The 20,732-nt window shown below is 34.6% G+C and overlaps 13 non-coding genes and 2 pseudogenes across 13 annotated transcripts; all 15 read right to left on the reverse strand.

Moving 5' to 3' along the window:
- Positions 1-3,254: 3,254 nt before the first annotated feature.
- On the reverse strand, positions 3,255-3,328 carry LOC111538381. The gene has a single exon (XR_002730309.1). It is a non-coding gene; the product is annotated as a small nucleolar RNA SNORD113/SNORD114 family (small nucleolar RNA).
- Positions 3,329-4,277: 949 nt separating this feature from the next.
- Positions 4,278-4,352, reverse strand: LOC111538422. The gene has a single exon (XR_002730344.1). It is a non-coding gene; the product is annotated as a small nucleolar RNA SNORD113/SNORD114 family (small nucleolar RNA).
- A 1,221-nt stretch (positions 4,353-5,573) lies between these two features.
- On the reverse strand, positions 5,574-5,645 carry LOC111538373. Its single transcript, XR_002730304.1, has one exon. It is a non-coding gene; the product is annotated as a small nucleolar RNA SNORD113/SNORD114 family (small nucleolar RNA).
- Positions 5,646-7,179: 1,534 nt separating this feature from the next.
- Positions 7,180-7,251, reverse strand: LOC111538427. Its single transcript, XR_002730347.1, has one exon. It is a non-coding gene; the product is annotated as a small nucleolar RNA SNORD113/SNORD114 family (small nucleolar RNA).
- Positions 7,252-8,140: 889 nt separating this feature from the next.
- Positions 8,141-8,212, reverse strand: LOC111538413. The gene has a single exon (XR_002730335.1). It is a non-coding gene; the product is annotated as a small nucleolar RNA SNORD113/SNORD114 family (small nucleolar RNA).
- A 903-nt stretch (positions 8,213-9,115) lies between these two features.
- Positions 9,116-9,186, reverse strand: LOC111538439 (annotated as a pseudogene).
- A 1,070-nt stretch (positions 9,187-10,256) lies between these two features.
- Positions 10,257-10,328, reverse strand: LOC111538417. Its single transcript, XR_002730339.1, has one exon. It is a non-coding gene; the product is annotated as a small nucleolar RNA SNORD113/SNORD114 family (small nucleolar RNA).
- Positions 10,329-11,228: 900 nt separating this feature from the next.
- LOC111538420 lies at positions 11,229-11,300 on the reverse strand. Its single transcript, XR_002730342.1, has one exon. It is a non-coding gene; the product is annotated as a small nucleolar RNA SNORD113/SNORD114 family (small nucleolar RNA).
- Positions 11,301-12,809: 1,509 nt separating this feature from the next.
- On the reverse strand, positions 12,810-12,881 carry LOC111538415. Its single transcript, XR_002730337.1, has one exon. It is a non-coding gene; the product is annotated as a small nucleolar RNA SNORD113/SNORD114 family (small nucleolar RNA).
- Positions 12,882-13,761: 880 nt separating this feature from the next.
- LOC111538411 lies at positions 13,762-13,833 on the reverse strand. Its single transcript, XR_002730333.1, has one exon. It is a non-coding gene; the product is annotated as a small nucleolar RNA SNORD113/SNORD114 family (small nucleolar RNA).
- Positions 13,834-14,749: 916 nt separating this feature from the next.
- On the reverse strand, positions 14,750-14,821 carry LOC111538430. Its single transcript, XR_002730350.1, has one exon. It is a non-coding gene; the product is annotated as a small nucleolar RNA SNORD113/SNORD114 family (small nucleolar RNA).
- Positions 14,822-15,755: 934 nt separating this feature from the next.
- LOC111538375 lies at positions 15,756-15,830 on the reverse strand. Its single transcript, XR_002730305.1, has one exon. It is a non-coding gene; the product is annotated as a small nucleolar RNA SNORD113/SNORD114 family (small nucleolar RNA).
- A 1,213-nt stretch (positions 15,831-17,043) lies between these two features.
- LOC111538435 lies at positions 17,044-17,132 on the reverse strand (annotated as a pseudogene).
- A 2,213-nt stretch (positions 17,133-19,345) lies between these two features.
- On the reverse strand, positions 19,346-19,420 carry LOC111538428. Its single transcript, XR_002730348.1, has one exon. It is a non-coding gene; the product is annotated as a small nucleolar RNA SNORD113/SNORD114 family (small nucleolar RNA).
- Positions 19,421-19,991: 571 nt separating this feature from the next.
- LOC111538412 lies at positions 19,992-20,063 on the reverse strand. Its single transcript, XR_002730334.1, has one exon. It is a non-coding gene; the product is annotated as a small nucleolar RNA SNORD113/SNORD114 family (small nucleolar RNA).
- Positions 20,064-20,732: the final 669 nt, after the last annotated feature.

Here is a 20,732-nt window from a genome sequence, read left to right on the forward strand (position 1 = left end):
TTGGATCATTACTCACACTGACCCATGAAGGTCTTCATCATTACAGAATCATTGTAATGATCAGTGTGTTCATTCTATGGAATTGAAAGCAGATGGTGAAAAAAAGGAAAAATAAATATGTATTACTTTATACCTTTAAAAATTTATGCACAAAATACGCAGGAATATCCCTTACAAAAAGGGAGTGAAAATATCAAAAACTGATGCATGTTTCCCTCCTTGATTTGCTTAGCTATTTGTAATTAGGTATTGGTAAATTTGTGAAATTATTTATTTGCTTCTCTTAACAAAACAAACTTGAACTCACCATTCTCCCAGAGCAAGAACGTTGACTATTACTATTCTTTGTGTATATGATCCTTACCAAAAGAAGGAACATTCCTGATTTACTAATTTATTCATAAAATTCAGTGTTTCAGGATATTAAAAATATATAATTTCACAGATGTTCTGATTGGACTCATTCTAATTTTTGGTATGTAACACACTCTCATCCCTGTTCTTTTTTAATTCTGTATATAGATGTAGTCATTTATGCATTATTTTATAATACAATGAATACCTCTGAGTAAACACCCCACCCAAGGACAAGAACTTTGCACATTATTTGTATGGGCCTATAGTCTTCTTTCCCAGAGACTTACCAGCCAAGGTCTTCACCAACGATAATCCATTCTGGAGGGCTGAAAGCAAATGGTAAAAAGAATGAAACATCCTAAATTTTGACTGTGCTGTAGTATTCTAATAAATGAAAGGTAAGCAAGTTTAGATTAATTTTTATAATTGGGTCATGCTCTTTTTACAATTGGCCAGAAAGTCCCTCTTTTTTGTCACACTAATTCAATTATTAATTTTGCATTTGAAATAGATGCCTTTGCAATTGCAACAAAAGCAAAAATTGACATGTGGAATCTAATTAAACTAATGAGTTTCTGCACAGCAAAAGAAACTATCATCAGAGTGAACAGACAACCTACAGAATGGGAGAAAAAATTTGCAATCTATCCATCTGACAAAGGTCTAATATCCAGAATCTGCAAGGAACTTAAGCAAATTTACAAGAAAAAAACAAACGACCCCATTAAAAAGTGGGCGAAGAACATGAACAGTCACTTCGCAAAAGAAGACATACATGTAGCCAACAAACAAGAGAAAAAGCTCAACATCACTGATCATCAGAGAAATACACATCAAAACCACAGTGAGATACCACCTCATACCAGTCAGAATGGCTATTATTAAAAAGTCAAGAAAAAACAGACGCCGACGAAGTTAAAGAGAAATAAGAAAGCTTTTACACTGTTTGTGGGAATGTAAATTAGTTCAACCATTGTGGAAGACAGTGTGGTGATTCCTTAAAGATTTAGAAGCAGAAATACCATTTGACCCAGCAATTCCATTACTGGGTATATACCCAAAGGAATAGAAATCATTCCATTATAAAGATACATGCACATGTATGTTCACTGCAGCACTATTTGCAACAGCAAAGACATGAAATCAACCCAAATGGCCATCAATGATAGACTGGATAAGGAAAATGTGATACATATACACTATGGAATACTATGCAGCCATTAAAGGGATGAGAGCATGTGCTTTGCAGGGACATGGATGAAGCTGGAAGCCATTATCCTCAGCAAACTAATGCAGGAACAGAAAACCAAACACTGCACATTCTCACTTATAAGTGGGAGCTGAACAATGAGAACACATGGACACAAGAGGGGAACAACACACCCTAGCGCCTGTCAGGGGAGGGTGGGGAGAGCATCAGGAAAAATTGCTAATGCATGCCAGGCTTAATACCTAGGTGATGGGTTGATAGGTGCAGCAAACCACCGTGACACACGTTTACCCAAGTAACAAACATCCACATCCTGCACTTAAATAAATTAAATGGATGCCTTTAAATCCAACACCTGAATCAAGAATGAGAGTTCTCTACAAAACATGTCAGCTTCAATGCCTCCACCCATGCACTCAACAACCTAAATCTTTGGACCTCCCATATGCACAATTAGATTCATCTAAATACTTGTTTCAGAGCAATTTCATACCAATGAACAGTGCTTGATACCACTTCATTCATTCATTCACAAACCAATTTGGCCAATTATTCATTCTTTATAAAGAAACACAACAATATGTAAACTCTCAGAAACCCAGAACATGTCTGATAATGTGCATCTACGTATAGCCTCCTTATGCAAACACTTGTAAGAGCCAAAATATTTGCCTTAAGAAGAACACAATCTCTGGACCCAGTTACATCACAACCATTATTTCCAGATGTGTTTGCTACTGGCCCTTGCTTTATCCTTTTTAGCTAATTGATTATTATTAACATGCATTTGTTCATTATTAAGATAAAATCAGTATCCTTACATATGATCTAGATTATAGCATGGATCATCGTAGCACATGCATAGTTGATCATGACCAAAGTAATAACAGAAGATGTCACTTTGTAATGGAATTTAGTGAGCACAATAGCTCTTGTTGTGGAACAAATTCTTGTCACTGGCCCTCTTTAAAATTAGTTTTTTATTTATATAAACAACATCCCTATTTAGGGATAAGACAAACAACCAGGAAACCAAAGACAACTCAATATAAACATAGACAACTCATATATTTGTCTACATGTTTCTCATTGTGAGAGATTAAAAATCTGACACGATTCCCACTTCCTGCGCAATAGATCAGTACTGTGACATGCTTTATTACACATGTTTTATTTGGTCCAGATGTGGCCATGTTTGTGTTCACTTATTTCTTTTACTTGAGTTCTTCATGCATTAATTTACATGTAATAATATAATCATTATCCATGAGTTACAAAAGCATAAGAATAGGGTATAGGATAATTGATTTGGGGTTTTTTGTTTTTTGTTTTTTTGAGACAGGGTCTGACTCTGTTACCCAGGCTGGAGTTCAGTGGTGAAATCTCGGCTCACTGCAACCTCCACCTCTTGGGTTTAAGTGATTTTCCTGCCTCAGCCTCCCAGGTAGGTAGGATTACAGGCACTCACCACCACACCCAACTAATTTTTATATTTTTAGTAGAGATGGGGTTTCACCATGTTGATCCGGCTGGTCTCGAACTCCTAACCTTGTGCTCTGCCCACCTCGGCCTCCCAAAATGCTGGGATTACAGGTGTGAGCCACCTCACCCAGCCAATAACTGAATATTTCTAACTACTGTCTACAGGATCATTTCCAACTGAGCAATAGGCTAGATTTCTTTTATACTGGAGCTTAAACTTCCTGACTCCTGTTACTCATCATCCTTGACTCATACCCACGAGTCATCATCTCTGGACCAGGCCACAGACCATCAATCTTTTTCTTCATTTAGACTTTGTCTATTTCATTTATTTATTAATTTACTACTTTATAATAAAGAAATAGACATGAATCAGAAAAAAATACAACAAGAGCTGTGATAACCCTGTTGTCTATCTGAAGATCAGTTCCTACAGAAATTAGACCTGTTTCTTGAACTGACCTCATTGTTTCAAACATGCATTACTCAACATAATGTTTCGTATCAACCCCATGTTCATTTTGGGGCCATGGTTAGTCTTTTTTAATTATGTTTTCTACTTATTAATAATGCATTGACCACTCTTAAATGGCCCAAACTAAGACAAGAACTTTAACGATTACTAACCTTTGTCTGCAGGTTCCTTAAAACAGCCACAGAGCAAGTGCTCATGGCAGAATCAGTACAGGGAGTGACTGTTCTGAGGATTACAAGGAAGAGCAGAAGACAAAATGTGAGACTTTCTATCCATTCGTTTTTTTCATTCTACCTTCCATTTACTCTGTCAGATGGTATTTATTGATTTATGTTAATATTTGCTTATTGTCCCCTTAATAAAATAAATATTGAACTTACAATTGACCCAGTTGACCTGAGAATTGACCTAAAAAATCACATAGCCATTGATAACTAATAATCAGTGTTATTGCTCTATCAATGGCTCTATGATTGTTAGCCAGAGAGTTAAAACTGATGGCCCATTTATTATCCATTCCAAATTAATTAATAGTATTTCTTTCCTTGCCACATATGTTAACAATTAGAATATGCCTCTCTCTCTCTTCATGTTTAATCATTTAAATCTTTGTTTGATTCTTTCATTAATTCATTTATATTAATACAATCATAATCAATGAACTGTAAAATTAGAAGCAAATAGCCCTCGATATCACTAACATCTATCTAAAGGAATTTTTTCAACAGAGGAATAGATTAGATTTCTATTACATTGAACCTCAGAGTTCCAGGCACTTAGTATTCACCATCCATGACTCACACGCCACCAGCTGTCATCACCGGCTCAAGCTTGGACCTCATTTTCTTAATTCGTGTCTACGTGTTTTTATTGATTAATTTATCAGTTCACTAACAATAAAATAATTACCTTAGAGCCACAAAAACTTGAGAGTAAAATCCTTAAAGAGCTCTAATATCTGTCTCTGTCAATATTACTCACAGCAATACATCTCTTTCATTAATTAAATTCAATGTTTCATATATATGCATTAATCAACATAATGCTTTATATTAATCCTATTTTTACAAATGGGCCAAAGCTTACCTTCAATGATTATATTTAACACTTTTTAATAATACTACGAATATCTTTTTTAAAAAACACTGAAACCAAGAACGTTGACTATCGCTCACATTGTCTCCATACAGCATATAACACATAGATGCAATGATGGATCTTCCCATTAAGAAGAATGATAAAATCAGCCAGAGTGTGTTTATTTTGAGGAGTACAGAGCACAAGAGATGATCAGAAAAGATTAAGACATTATCTGCGTTACTCTTTGCATTCTATCTTCCACTGATTCAGTCATATAGATTATTTGGAATAACATCTATTTTATTTACTCTACACAGCCAGACAGTATCAGTCACGCCACTGACACAAAACATAAACATTCATTATTATTTATCACTGTCTATAACATCCCTAACTAAAGAAATAACAACCTCATACCACTTATTTCCTAATGGCATTGGTGTTTTCAATATATATCATAGGTTTTCTTCTCACTCTATTGCCCAGGTTGAAGTGCAGTGGTGTGATCTCAGCTCACCACCACCTCTGTCTTCTGGGTTCATGTGATTCTCCTGCCTCAGCCTCTCAAGTAGCTGGGATCACAGGCATATGCCACCACGCCCAGCTAATTTTGTATTTTTAGTAGAGATGGGGTTTTACCATGTTGCCCAGGCTGGTCTCAAACTCCCAACCTCAGGTGATCCACCCACTTTGGCCTCCCAAAGTGCTGGGATTACGGGTGTGAGCCACCGCGCCTGGCCGTATCGTAGCTTTTCTTGCCTCACAAATTGTTTTTATAGTTGGACAATGCTTAGTACCATCCAACATAATTTATTTGTATATTTGTTTAGTGGTTCCTTCATTGATCGAATTATAATAATAGATTGAAAACTCGTGCTCACAAACAGCAAAAACAAGACCCTTGCATATTCCTGACATCTGTCTATACGATCACTTCCAAAAGAGGGAAAAAACTATATTTCTTTTCTGATGGACCTCAGAGTTCCAGATAGGTATTCACTGACTGAGACCCACCCAATACCGGTAGTCACGATTGATCCAGGATTAGCTCTGATGCTCTTCATTCTTTGTTACTTTATTTATTACTTCATTAATTCACCACTAATAACTTTTAAACACTATCACTCACAAAACCCCAAGAGGAGCCTTGATATCTCTAATTTGTATATACAGTCAGCCTCACAGTAGCATATCTCCTCATTACTACCTTTCATAATAACACAGGACATGCTTTTCATACAAGCATCCCTTAGTGTAACATTCCATATCCATCCCATATTTATCCCTGAGCTACTCATGGCCTTATTGGATTATATTTCATATTTTTTGTTTATGCACTATAAACCTTTAAACAAAACACCCAAGATGGGATAAGAACTTTGACTATTACTCACCTTGGTCTCCAGCTGCTAGCACAGAGATAGCTCTTAACCAGTGAAAACCAGCTTCTGTGCTTCCATTCTGAGTACAGAGCAGAAGAGATGACAACAAAAATGAGACCTTCTCTCCATTAATCCTTGCTTTTCAAATATACCTCAAATTAATGAATGTGTAAACATTTATACTCATTTGCATGTTCATTAATTTGAGGTATATTTCATTTTTTTTTATGAATAACTGGCTGGATGTGGTGGCTCATGCCTGTAATCCCAGCATGTTGGGAGGCAAAGGCAGGTGGATCACTTGAGGTCAGATGTTCAAGACCAGCCTGAGCAACGTGGTGAAACCCCATCTCTACTAAAAATACGAAAACTAGCCAGGCGTGGTGGCGCATGCCTCCAATCCCAGCTATTAGGGAGGCTGAGGCACAAGAATTGCTTGAACCCATGAGGTGGAGGTTGCAGTGAGCTGAGATTGTGCCATTGCACTCTACCTAGGTGACAGAGACTCCATCTCAAAAAAATAAAAATAAATAAAATAAATAAATAACTTTGGACTTGTCCCTGACCCAGAACTTGAATATGGTCAATAACTTATACTGTCTATCTCATTCAAAGAGGTAACAGGTATGCAAGACTTATCTTTAGTTGTTACCAATTTCAGTACATATTAATAGTGTTTGTTGTCTTTCCACATATTTTTATAATTGGACAATGCTTAACCTTATTCATCTTTTTTTTGACACAGTATCTTGCTCTATTGCCCAAGCTGCAGTGACGTGATCTTGGCTCACTGCAACCTCCCAGGTTCAAATAGATTTTTGAATCCCGGGTTCAAGAGATCCATGTGTCTCAGCCACCCTAGTAGCTCAGATTAGAGGCACATGCCTGGCTAATTTTTGTATTTTTAGTAGAGATGGAGTTTCATCATGTTGGTCAGGCTGGTCTCGAACTCCTGTCCTCAAGAGATCTACCTGCGTTGGCCTCCCAAAGTGTTGAGATTACAGGTGTAAGCCACCACACCCAGCCCTTATTCATCTTTATTTATATATTTATTAATTGATTCTCTCATTGATCCAATTATAAATATAAAATAAAAATTCATAAACATGAAAACCAAACGCATGTACATTCTGTTTTTTGCCATCTGTCTGTAGGATCACTTGAAACAGGGAATAGACTAGGTATCTTTTGAGACGGACCTCAGAGTTCCAGACACATATTCATTGTATATGACTCATACGCCACCAGCAGTCTTCATCGATCCAGGACTGGCCCTTCTTTTCTCTGTTATTTTCTACATTGTCTGTTGATTAATTCATTACTTTACTAATAATAACTTTAAACCTTATGACTCACAGAACCCCAAAAAGATATCCCTAATCATTCTGACTTTAATATATGTTTCATGAATTATCCTGTTTTTTGTATGTGAATTATCAATATAATACTTCTTTGGACTCCAATATCCCTCACTAGATAAAATTCACCATCTTTGGCTATATTACATATTTATTTACAGTACATTGAGTCCTCTTACATAAACTACCCAAAGAAATACAAGAAATCTGGCTGTCACTCACATTTGTACACATGCTCCTTCCTAAGCATGGCGCACATAGAACACGTGACCATGAAGAAGTCCTCAAATCAGAATAAGTACGTCCATTCTAAGTACAGAGCAAAGAAGATAATAACAAAAGAGAGGCATTTTAACTATCAATCCTGGTTTTTCACCTATCACTAGTTAGTCATCTATGCTATCATTATTTGGAGTAAACTTATTTCATTTTCTCTTTAAAAAGTGAACAATTTCAAACTTACAATTAACCAAGAATTTGAACATTGTCTATAATTATCCTGTCTATATCACCATAGCCAAAGAGGTGAAAGACATGTACATTTACTTCTCTCCAGACTTCACTATTTTCAATACATATTAACAGTGTTTCTTGCCTCACCAAATATTTTTTACAACTGGACAATGATTAACCTTACTCATCTTTATTTATATATTTGTTTATTGGTTTTTATATTGGCCAATTATAAAAACAGAATTAAAACATGTAAACACAAAGACCAAAACCAAACTCATATTCCTGATGCCTGTCTAAAGGATTATATCAAACACAGAAAATGAGCTAGATTTCTTCTGTGATGGACCTCAGAGTTCTAGACACGTATTCATCGCATATGACTCATACGCCACCAGCAGTCATCATCGATCCAGGATTGTTCATCTCTTTCTCCATTCATTTCTACCTTGTTTATTGATTGATTTTGTTAATTCACTACTAGCAATTTTAAGTCTTAATGGTTCAAAAAAATCCCGAGAATAATTTTAATATTCCTAATTTGTATACTGAATCATTTCAACATTGATATACTCTTAATTAAATATCCTCAGGTTTTTATATATGCATTATCAATACAATGCTTCACATCATTTCCGTATCTTTCACTGGGATGCAGGTGGACATCTTTGATAATATCATACAATTTTTATAATACAATGAGTCCTCTTAAAAGGGCACCAGAAGGAAACCAAAAATGTTGACTATTACTCACATTAGTCTGCCTGAGCCTAACCGTGACGCAAGTGCCTCAGGTGGCCAGCGAAGAACTTTTCAAGGTGCACAATTCATCCATTCTGCAGAGCACAAAGCACAGAGGAGTTCAGAGCATACAATGGGACATTCTCATTCATGATTCATCTTCATCTAATGAGTCATTTAGGCAATCAAAATTTGAAGTGTATTTCATTTTCTCTTCAGAAAATTAGCAGTTTTGAACTTGCCACTGACCCATACCTTAAACATTATCTATAGTTTATATTGTCTACACTATCACTCGCCAAAGAGGCCACAGACATGCATCACTCATTTTTCCTTGGCTATCACTGTTTCAGTACATATTAACAGTGCTTGCTGCCTTGCCAAATATTTTTATAATTGGACAATACTTAACCTTATTCATGTTTATGTATTCAAATATTTGCTTATTGATTCTCTCACTAGTCCAATTATAAAATAAAATATAAATGCATAAAACACAAAGACCAAAAACAAACTGAGTCTATATTTCTGACATCTACCTACAGAATCATGTGAAACAGAAGAAACTGACTTTGTGATGGACCTCAAGAGTTCCAGACACGTATTCATCGTATGACTCACACGACACCAGTAGTCACCACTGAACCAGGATTCTTCCTATTTTTCTCTATTCATTTTTACTTTGTCTAATAATTAACTCATTAATTCACTGATAATAACTTTAAAATCTTTGGTTTTTAAAAGCCCAAGAGCTTTGGTATTCCTAATCCCTACTTGATATATATTTTCATTAATTGTTCTCCATTTTTCATATATGCTTTTTCAATATAGTACTTCATATCACTCCTATAACTGGGAAGGACTTGGCCATCTTTGATTATAGTCCTATAATATATTGGAATATATTATATATAGACTATAGTTCTAAAATATGTTGGAATATATTATATATGGATTATATTTCTATACTATATTGGAATATATTATATATAATATATTCCTATATCATATTCCTATAATGTATTATATCTTTTACAATGTATTATATCTTCTTATAATGTATTTTATAATACATTATATTATAGAAATATATATAATATATTCCTGCAATATATTTTTATAATATATTATACCGTTTTATAATACACTGAATCCTCTTAAACAAACCACTCAAACAAAGACAAGAGCTTTGACCATTACTTACATTGGTCTGTATGTTCCTTCCTAAGCATGGTGCAAACAGAGCACTTGACCTTGGAAGCATCTTTAAATCATCACAAGCATGTCCATTCTGATGAGTGCAGAGCAGAGAAAATAATAACAAACATGTGATTTTCTCATTGTTGATCTTTCCTTTTCACCTATCTTTAGTTAAACATTTAGGCAATCATTATTTGAAGTATGAACAACTTTGAACTTGCCACTAACCCAGAGCATGAAAACAGCATATTAATTTATACTATCTCTTCATTATTGGCCAAAAAGGTTAGGTATGTTAGATTTCTTTTTGGCTTTCATCAATTTAAATACATATTAAATACGCCGCACCACACATTTTTATAGTTGGACAATGCTTAGCTTATTTATTTTATTTATTCACATGTTTTATTCTTTCATTGAACCAATTATAAAATAAAACTCATAAACAAAAAAAAATTCATTCTATATTCTTGCCATCTGTCTAGAGTTACTTGAAACAGAGGAAGCTGACTTCTGTGATGGACCTCAGAGTTCCAGACACATATTCATCGTATGTGACTCATACTCCACCAGTGCTCATCATCGATCCAGGGTTGACCCTCTTTCTCTCCATTCATTTCTATGTTGTCTTTAGATTCATTCATTAATTCACTGGTAATAATTTTACACTCTGTGATTCACAAAACCCTAAGAACAGACTTGATATTCCTTATCTTTACACAGAATCATTCTAACATAGATACATCTGTTTCATTAATTCTTCTCCGTTTTTCATATATGCATTATCAATAAATATTTCAGATCCCTCTCATAAATACCACTGGGACATAGTTGACCATCGTTGACTATATAATACACTTTTTCATGATACATTGAGTCCTCTTTAGCAAACCACACAAACCGACACAGGAATTTTGACTATTACTAACATTGGTCTGCATGCACCTTCCCAAGCACGGTGTACAAACAGGGCACGTGATCATGGAGGAATCCTTAACATAGCACAAGTTGTTCATTCTGAGGAATACAGACCAGAGAAGAGAGTAACAAAATTAAGACATTTTCAATATTGATATTTGCTTTTCAGCTGTCATTATTTGGAGTATATTTAATTCATTTTCTGAAAATAAAATGAATAATTTTGAAACTGTCAGTGACCCAGAAGTTGAACATCACCTATATTTTATTCTGTCTATACTATCATTAGCCAAAGAAGCCACAGGAATGTATCATTTATTTCTCTGTGGATGTCATTGTTTCATATACATTAATCATGTTTCTTACCTTTTTTTGTCCGATTTTTATAATTGGACAATGCTTGAATTTATTCATCTTAATTTGCATTTGTTTATTGATTCTCATATGGATCAATTGTAAAAATAGAATCAAAACATGTAAACATGAATACCAAAAACATATACATTCTATACTCCTGACAGCTGTCTGTAAAATAATTTCAAACATACAGAATAGGCTAGATTTTGTTTGCAACGGACCTCAGAGTTCTAGACACGTATTCATCGCAAAAGACTCATACGCCACCAGTAGTCATCATCGATCCAGGACTGATCTTCTATTTTTGGATTCATTTCTGTCTTGTCTATTGACTAATTTGTTAATTCACTAATCATAATTTTAAGCCCTATGATTTACAAAACCACAAGAATAGCCATGATAATCCCAATATGTAGGAATATTTATTTCATTAATTATCTTCAGTTTCTCTTGTATGCATCTTCAATATAATCCTCACATCATGCCCATGTTTATTTAAATACAGTTGCTCATCTTTGAGTATAGTATACACCTTTTTATAATATATTGAACCCTCTGGAAGAAACCACCCAAAGCAAGCCGAGGACTTCCACTATTCCTTACCTAGGTCTCCAGGCTCCATCCTAAAAACGGTGCAAGTAGAGCACATGGCCTTGAAGGAATCCCTCAATCAGCAAAGTGCAATCATTCTAGGGCAGAGCAGAGAAGAGGATAACTTTTGTTATCCTCTATTTTGATATTATCCTATTATCTATCCTATCCTCTATTTTTATACTATCCTATTTTAAATATAAAAAATATATTTACTATCAAATATTAAATATATTTGATATTATCCTATTATCCTATTTTGATATTGTCACTACCGACCCTTTCTTATCATCTAACATTAGTCAGTCATTTCAGCAGTCAAGTCATTATTTGCAGTATATTCATTTTATCTAAAGAAATGCATAATTCTGAAATTGCCATTGACCCAGAAATTGAATGTTTTCTATAATTTGTACTGTCTATACTATCATTAGCCACAGAGGTCACCAGAAAATGCCATTTATATCTCTGTGGACTTCACTGTGTCAAAAGATATTAAGAGTGCTTCTGGCCAGATGCTGTGGTTCATGCCTGTAATCCCAACACTTTGGGAGGATGAGGTGGGCGGATCACTTGAGGTCAGGAGTTCAAGACAATCTGGTATTTTGATAATATCGATTCCTCTAAAACCATTCAAGCCAAGATAAGAATGTTGATTACTACTCACATTGGTCTGTAGGCTCCCAACCATGATAAAAACAGAGCACGTGACCATGGAGGAATTCTCAAATTATAACAAGTGCATCATTCTGAAAGGACAGAAAGCAGAAAAGATAAAAAAAACTCAACATTGATCCCGGATTTTTCACCTGTTATTAGTCATTTTGGCAATCATTATTTGGAGTATATTTGTTTTATTTATTTTTTCTTAATAAAATGAAAATCTTCAAAATTACCACTGACTGAGAATATGAACATTGTCTATAATTTATACTATCTGTATCATATACCATTCATTTCTTTTTAGACTTCACTGATTTTAATACATGTTAATAGCATTTCTAACCTTACCACAAATTTTTATAATTGGGCAGTGTTTCAATCATTTTATATTTACTATATATTTGTTTCCTGATTATCACATTGATCCAATTATAAAAATAGAAGAAAGGTACATAATCACATAGAAAAAACAAACATTCTATATTTTTAAAATCTGTCTATAACAACATTCGAAACAGAGAATAAGCCAGATTTTATTTGTGACGGACCTCAGAGTTCCAGATACGCATTCATCACGTATGACTCATACGCCACCGGTAGTCATCATCGATCCAGAATGTGTCCTATTTTTCCCTGTGCACTTTTACCTTGTCTAATGATTAATTCATTAATTCACTAATAATAATTTTAAAACCTTTGGTTCACAAACGCCTCAGAACAGCATTAATATTAATATTCTTTATCTGCATATAGAATCATTCTCACACTGATAAATGTTTCATTAATTACTCTCAGGTTTTCAAATACATATTGTTAATATAATGCTTCATATCACTTCTATTTCTATCACTGGGCTGCAGCTGGCCATTTTTGATTATAGTGCAGACTTTTTAATAATACATCAAGTCCTCCTAACTAAACCACCCAAACTAAGGCCAGAACTTGATTACTCGCATTGGTCTGCGTGCTCCCAATCAAGAGGCAGACACACCACGTCACCAGGGAGGAATCCTTCCATCAGCACAGGCCATCTATTCTGAGGAATACAGAGCAGAGACGGTAACAAAACTGAGACTTTCTCACTAATGATCCTTGCTTTTCACCTTGCCTTTAGTCTGTCCTTTCGGCATTCATTAGGTGGACTAATATTTATTTTATTTTCTCCTAAGAAAAAGAACAATTTGATCTTGCAAGTGAATGAGAATTTGAACATTATCTATAATTTATTCTGTCTATATTATTATAAGCCAAAGAGGTAACAGGTATGTACAATATCTCTTTGGACTTGACCAATTTCAATATACATTAATAGTATTTCCTGCCTCAACACGTATTTTTATAGTTGTACAATGCTCACCTATTTTATCTTTATTTATATGTTTATTGATTCTTGCATTAGAATGAAAATGAAACCAAAACAACTTCATTCTATATTCCTGACATCAGTCTATAGAATCACGTAAAACAGAGGGAATGGACTAGATATCTTTTGTGGCGGACCTCAGAGTTCCAGACACGTATTCATCACATATGACTCATACGCCACCGGTGGTCATCATTGATCCAGGATTGGCCCTCCTTTTCTCCATTCAGTTTTACATTGTCTGTTGGTTGCCTCATTAATTTACTAATAATAATTTCAAAGCCTATGATTCCAAAAACTCCAAGAACAGCCTTGATATTTCTGATCTGTATCCAGGATCATTCTAACATTGATATTATCTGTTTCATTAATTATCCTCAGTTTTTCATACATCCATTATCAATATAATACTTCATGTCACTGCCATGTCTACCATTGGGATAACATTAACCATCTTTGACTGTATTTCACACTTTTTAATAATACATTGATTACTCTTAAACAAACCACAATAAGGACTCTGACCATTACTCACATTGGTCTGCATGTTCCTTCCTAAGCACGGTGCAAACAGAGCATGTGACCCTAGAGGAATTCTCAAGACAGAACAACAATGTCCATGCTGAGTAGTACAGTGCAGAGAAGATGATAACAAATTTGAGACATTATCACCATGGATCCTTGCTTTTACATTTCTTTAGTCATTTAGGCTACCATTATTTAGAGTATAGAATATTTATTTCACTTTCTCTTCAGAAGATGAACAATTCTGAATTTGCCACTGACCCAGAATATAAACACTGTCTATAATTATCCTCTCTATATTATCATTAGCCAAAGAGGTGACAGACATGTAACATTTGTTTCTCTTTGAACTTCACTATTTCCAATACATATTAATAGTATTTCTTGTCTCACCATCTATTTTTATAATTGTACAACGCTTCACCCAATATATCTTTATTTTTATATTTGCTTATTGATTCTCACATTAACTCAATAATAAAAATAGAATGAAAATGTATAAGTACAAAGACCAAAAACAAACCCACTCTATGCTCGTGATACCCATCTAAAGGATTGTATCAAACATAGAAAATGGGCTAGATTTCTTTTGTGACACACCTCAGAGTTCCAGAGTCATATTCATTGTAGATGACTCATATGCCACCAGTAGTCATCAACAATCCACAGGATAGGTGCTCTTTCTCTCCACTCACTTCTGATTCCTTACTAATGATTTATTAATCCACTGACCATAAATTTTAAAATCGTGGTTCATGAAATCCCAATAAGAGCTTAGAGATTCCTAATCCCTACAATGAATCATTCTAATATGGATACAGCTGTTTCATTCACTATCCTCAGTTTTTCGTAGATGCATTATCAATATAACGCTTCACATGAGTCCCCTATTTATTGCTAGAATACCACTGGTCATCTTTGATTATAGTATACACTTTTTTAGTAATTCATTGAATATTTTGAAATAACCACGCAAACCAAGAGAAGAATTTTAATGATTACTCACATTGGTCTCTGTGCTACTAACAAATAGATGCAATCACAGAACAAAGATGCAACGAGGAATGTTTCAGTCGGCTCAAGTGCACTCATTCTGATGAAAACAAAGCAGAGTCGATATTTTAAAAAACAGACACCTCATCCTCTATAATTCTTGCTTTCTGAATTTCTTTTACTTGATCATTCAGGTACTTAATAATTTTCCATGAAGTATATATTTTTTCTCTTAACAAAAGGGACAACCTCGAAATTAGAGGAACTGGTTCAGAACAATAAAATTGATTCTTACTATTATTAGTGTTTATATGATTTTAAGCCAAAGAAAGAGGGAACATCTTCGATCCAATATTTTCTTAATGGATGTTAGTTTTCTCTATTTATATTAGTAATATTGATTGCCTCACTACACACTTTTATAGCTGAACAGTGCTGCACTCTCTTCAATTTTATCTATTTACTTATATTTGTGTAATGGTCCTATCATTAATTCCTTAATATTAATAAATCTAAATCTATGAATCTAAAAAAAACATGGTCCTTATATATCCCAAACATCTGTCTATAGGATTATTCCAAACAGAAAGAATAAATACGTTTTGTGTTGATGCTCAGAGTTCCACACACATATTACTCATCGTTTATGACTCCTGCACCACTATTTGTAATCATTGTTCTATGTGTACTCATCGGCCAACTTTTTCTTCATTCAATCTTACATTTGCAGACTGAATCACTAATTCACTGAAAATCAGTGAGTCAGAAAAACACAAAAATAAAATGCTAGAATAGTGCTAACAGCTAACAATACAACCATTTCCCATATACATTCCATCTTTTTCATTTAATGATGTCAGTATTAGGGATTAATCAACATCATATTTTACATTATACTTGTTATTAACTATTTGATTAATACTTTTTAATAATACCATGAATACTCACAAACAAATAAATGACACCAAGACAAGAACACTGACTGACTATATTCACATTGGTCTCTTTTTGAATGGAGTTAACATGAGAAACTTGATTGTTGCAGAGTGCTCAAATCAGCTAACTGCATCTACATGGAAGGGTGCTAGGTGGAGATGATGACAAAAAGATTGAGACATTCTGTCTGTTGATCTATAATTTCTTTCTTTCATTCACTTAGTCGTTTAGGTATTTATTAATTTATGGTAATATTTATTTATTTTTCTTCTTATGAACTTCAAACTTGTAATTGACTTGGGGCAATAACTGGCTATTACTTATCAGTAATTATTACTATTGTCTCTATCATCTTTAGTCAGAAATATTATACACCTGGTCCATTTATTATCCATTCCCATGTACATTAACAGTATTTTCCTTACTGCATATTTCAGCAAGAAACAAGGCTTTGTCCTTTTCATTTTTATTTGTTTTATTTTATTTGTACATTTATTTGTTTATTCTGCCGTTGCTACTTTTACAATATATATTTTTTTTTTTTTTTTTTTTTTTTGAGACGGAGTCTCGCTCTGTCGCCCAGGCTGGAGTGCAGTGGCCGGATCTCAGCTCACTGCAAGCTCCGCCTCCCGGGTTTACGCCATTCTCCTGCCTCAGCCTCCCGAGTAGCTGGGACTACAGGCGCCCACCACCTCGCCTGGCTAGGTTTTTTTGTATTTTTTTAGAAGAGACGGGGTTTCACCGTGTTAGCCAGGATGGTCTCGATCTCCTGACCTCGTGATCCACCCGTCTCGGCCTCCCAAAGTGCTGGGATTACAGGCTTGAGCCACCACGCCCGGCCACTTTTACAATATTTTTAAACCTCTGGCACACAAGACTAGTCACAAACTCCTTGTACATTTCAGGTATCCGTCTATTATATCACTTTAAACACGGGAATGGACGAGATTCTATTTGTGTTGGACCTCAAAGTTTCAGATACATACTATTCTTCATATACAATCAGCATATACAATCACCTAAGCCACCAGTTGCCATCAATGGTCCAGGATTGGCCTTCTTTCTCTTCATTCTTACCTACACTTGTTTATTGAGTAATTCATTAATAAAGACATACACATAAACCACAAAAAATAAGCTCCTCAATATCACTCACATTCATCTATACTATCATAAACAGCCTAAATCCCTTTCTTTAAATGAATTCAGTTTTTCACATAGCATTAATCAACCTAATACTGCATATCAATCTGAAATAAAACATTAGCATGATTGACGTTCTTTGAATCACTCAAACCAACGTAATTTTTACCATTGCTGATGCTGATCTCTATGCTCCTAACACATAGATACAAACACAGAGTTCGTGAGCATGGAAGAATATACAAATCAGAGCACAGGAGATGATTACATATTCTCTTTATTGAGCCACAGACGCCTCCGTCCCTTTATATAGTCATTCAGGCATTTATAAATTTATATCAATATTTATTTTTCTCTTAATAAATCAAACATGAAATACGCAAGTGAATCATCAAAAACTATTACTTCTCACTTTCAGTTATTACTGTTAGTCTAAGACAAAATACACTTGTTCCAATTTATATTAATACTATTTTTCCCTCCTGTATATTTTAACAATGAGCACGCTTTACCACCTTGATGTTTATTCATTATGTATTTGTTTATCTACTCTATCAGTGATTCCTTATAATTTTTAAGAATGCATGAACACAGCCAGGCATGGCGGCTTATGCCTGTAATCCCAGCGCTTTGGGAGGTTGAGGAGGGTGGGTCACGAGGTCAGGAATTCAAGCCAGCCTGGGCAAGATGGTGAAACCCATCTGTACTGAAAATACAAAAATTAGCCAGGCGTGGTTGCGGGTGCCTGTAATCCCAGCTACTGGAGAGGCAGAGGCAGAGAACTGCTTGAACCTGGGAGGCAGAGCTTGCAGTAAGCCGAGATCGCACTGCTGCACTGCAGCCTGAGCAACAGAGAGAGACTCCATCTCAAAAAAAAAGAATGCATGAACACAAAGATTCTTGTATGTCACTGACACCAACTTACTGGACCTTGTAAAGAGAGGAAATGAATGCATACTCCCAATGGTCTGTGTGCTCCTAACACACAGAACCAACCACAGTGCACATGCCATGGAAGAGTGCTTAAATCAGATGGAGTGGAGCCATTCTGAGGAGTATAAAAGAACAGATGATTTAAAAATTCAGACATTTCTCCAATGATCCTTGCCTTTCACCTTCATTTATCACTTAAATCATCATTATTTGGAATATATTTATTTCATATTCTCTTAAAACAAATGACTCTGAACTTGCCACTAACAAAAACACTTCTTATACCTTTGAGTCGTATACCACCAGTCATCATCATTGGTCCAGGAATGGCCCATCTTTTCTTCATTTGTTTCTACATTGTTTATTGATTAATTCAGTAATTTACTAATAATGTGTTTAAAGTGCTATAATGCACAAAACCTGAAAAAAGCCTTGATGTCCCTAATATGCGTATAGAATCATTCTCAGGTCAATGTACCTCCTTTACTAAATATCCTCAGTTTTCTTAAATTAATTAATTGAATGAATTCATCAATAGACTGCTCCATATCAATTTCACATTTGTCACTGGGCTGCAGTTGGCCTTCTTTAATATACTGTATAATTTTTAATACTGTAGTAACTATCCTTAAAAAAAGTACTCAAGCCAAGAACATTGACTATTACTTACAGTGGCCTCCAAGCTCCTAACACACAGATGCAACTGTACAGCCCGTGGGCATGAAGGGGTGCTTGAGACAACTCAAGTGAGCCCATTCTGAGGTGCACAAAGTAGGACTGTTGACTAAAAATTTGAGACCTTATGGCCATGGTTCCCTGCTTTGTGTCTACCGTTTAGCCGGTAATTAAGGCAAACATTCATTGGGAGGATATTACATTTTCTCTAAAAACAAACAACTTCAGATTTGCCACAGACTCAGAGCATGAGCATTGCCTATAATTTAAACTGTCTGTGTATCATTAGCCAAAGAGGTAAAAGTCACATACCATTAATTTCTCATTGAATTTCATGATTTCAACATATAGCAATAATACTTCTTGCCTTGCCACATATTTCTATATTTGGACAATGCCTCATCTATTTTATCTCGATTTACTTATATTTTTGTTCATTGATGCTTTCATTGATCCGATTATAATAATAGAATGAAAGCACATGGAAAAAAACATCACTTTTCTTTTGTGTTGGACCTCAGAGTTCCACACACATATCATTCATTATCCAAGACTCATATGCCGGCAAGTTTCATCATTGATCCAGGAAGGGCCCACTTTTACTCAGTTCGTTTCTAAGTTATTTATTGATTAATTTAATAATTATAATTTTAAAACTCTGATTCACAAAAATTCAAGAGATCTATATCCCTAACATGTACTTAAAATCATTCTCACTTCAATATCTCTTATCTTAATAATAATTGCAGTATTTCATGTACACACTAAAAAATATAATACCTCATGTTAATCCCATGCTTATTACTAAGCTACAGCTCACCTTCTTTGATTATATTTCACACTTTTTAATAATATAGTGACTGCCCATAAACAAACCATGCAAAACAAGACAAGAATTTTAGCTATTACTCACATTGTTCTCTAGGCTCCTAATCCAGACATGCAACCCAAAAAGCTTGTGACCAAGGAGGAATTCTCAAGTCAGCTTGAGTGGGTCCATTCTGAGAAATATAAATCAGAGAAAATGGCAAAAAAAAAAAAAAAAAAAAAGACATTCTCTGCATAGCATGAAGACCAAAACCAAGATCCTTGTATAGTCGCGACAACTGGCTACAGTGTCACTTCAACCAGAGTAAATGAATTGCATCCTTTCACATTGGATCTCAGAGTTCTAGACACGTATTCATCGTATATGACTCATACGCCACCAGTAGTCATCATTGATCTAGGATTGGCCCTTTTACTCTGTTGTCACCTATATTTGTTTATTGATTAATTCATTATATCATACAATTATAGTGTTATTATTCACAAAAACTCAAGAAGAGTCCTTATATCCCTAATTTCTATATAGAATTATTCTCACATCAACATAACAGTTTCATTAATTATCCTATTTGTAATACATGCATTAATGGATATAATGTTTCATACATCTCATATTTATACTGGTTTATAATTGCATTCATTATATTTCATGCTTTTTAATAATATAGTGAATAATCTTATGAGAAAAGAAATACTGAAACCAAGAAAAGAATGTCAGCCATTACTCACTTTAATCTCTGTGCTCTTAATATACAGAGGCAACCACAGAGCTCATCGCCATGGAAGAGTGCTTAAATCACCTGAGTGTGTTCATTCTAAGGGTATGAAGCAGAGCAAATGATAACAAAATTAAGACCTTATCTCCATTGATTCTTGATTCCTGCTTTCTGCATTTCATTTACTAGGTCATGTAGGTATTTATTATTTGTTCACTATGTGTGTGTGTGTGTGTATATGTATATATATTTATTTATCTTATGCAAAGGAATACTTCCATCACGGGACTAATCCAGAACAATAAAATCAACTCTTACCAATTTCTATATGATTCTTACCAAAAGTAGTAATA

The sequence above is a fragment of the Piliocolobus tephrosceles genome, chromosome 6 (assembly GCF_002776525.5).
Source record: "Piliocolobus tephrosceles isolate RC106 chromosome 6, ASM277652v3, whole genome shotgun sequence".
Classification (NCBI taxonomy): Eukaryota; Metazoa; Chordata; class Mammalia; order Primates; family Cercopithecidae; genus Piliocolobus; species Piliocolobus tephrosceles.